Here is a 1,205-nt window from a genome sequence, read left to right as displayed (position 1 = left end):
CTAGTCTATAGTCTAGTCTATAGTCTAGTCTATAGTCTAGTCTATAGTCTAGTCTATAGTCTAGTCTATAGTCTAGTCTATAGTCTAGTCTATTGCCTAGTCTATAGTGTAGTCTATAGCCTAGTCTATAGTCTAGTCTATAGTCTAGTCTATAGTCTAGTCTATAGTCTAGTCTATAGTCTAGTATATAGTCTAGTATATAGTCTAGTATATAGTCTAGTCTATAGTCTAGTCTATATCCTAGTCTATAGTGTAGTCTATAGTGTAGTCTATAGTCCAGTATGTAGTCTAGTCTATAGTCTAGTCTATAACTAACTAACTAACTAACTAACTAACTAACTAACAAAGTACAAACTAACTAACTAAACAACATCCTTTCATATTTTCCTACTTTAATTAATTGTTTACATTTTCCATTTGCAATCAATATTTCTTATTGTTATAGTTTTTAAAACAATTTCTACATTAATAACAAACTAAATTCTAATATTTATTGAAAAAAAAAAAATGATTTTCAATTACTCTTGACAAAGCAAAATAAAATCATTACAATACAGCCCTTGAACTGGATTTGTGATTTTAGCAATACAATCAATTGATAATTACTATTACAGTTTATGTGGGAGAGAGAATATCTTATAGTATTTGCTGAACTCCCATTTTGAAAAGTAGGAGAAATCAAAACAAAAAAAAACAACACAATTTAATTTTAATAAATAATACTCAGTGCATATGAAACTATTGTCACTGGAGAGAAAAATAAACTTTTATATTTAAATACAATAGCGAGTACATTTTTAATTTTGTTTTACATTTTTTTTTCATTTTGCAAACCACAATAAATACTACTTGACTACACAGCGGCAACTATTGACAACAATCGCAAAACTATCATTAGCAAATCATTAAGTTTTCACTTTTTGCTGTATACACTAGGAAAATGATAAAACAGTAGGGAGGACAATTTACAGGCAGTGAATATAGCAACGCTAACACGCAGCAGAGATCGAAAATTCATTATAATCCTGTCAGTATAAAATTATACCACAAATTCAGTCTATAGTCTAGTTTACATTCTATACGCTAGTTTATAGTCTAGTTAATCTATATATATAAAATTCTAACGTTACTGACTGACTGACTGACTGACTGACTGACTGACTGATTGACTGATTCATCATCGCACAGCCTAAACGGTTAAAGCT

The sequence above is a fragment of the Lucilia cuprina genome, chromosome 6 (assembly GCF_022045245.1).
Source record: "Lucilia cuprina isolate Lc7/37 chromosome 6, ASM2204524v1, whole genome shotgun sequence".
Taxonomy (NCBI): Eukaryota; Metazoa; Arthropoda; class Insecta; order Diptera; family Calliphoridae; genus Lucilia; species Lucilia cuprina.
Note: the sequence above shows the minus strand (reverse complement) of the source record.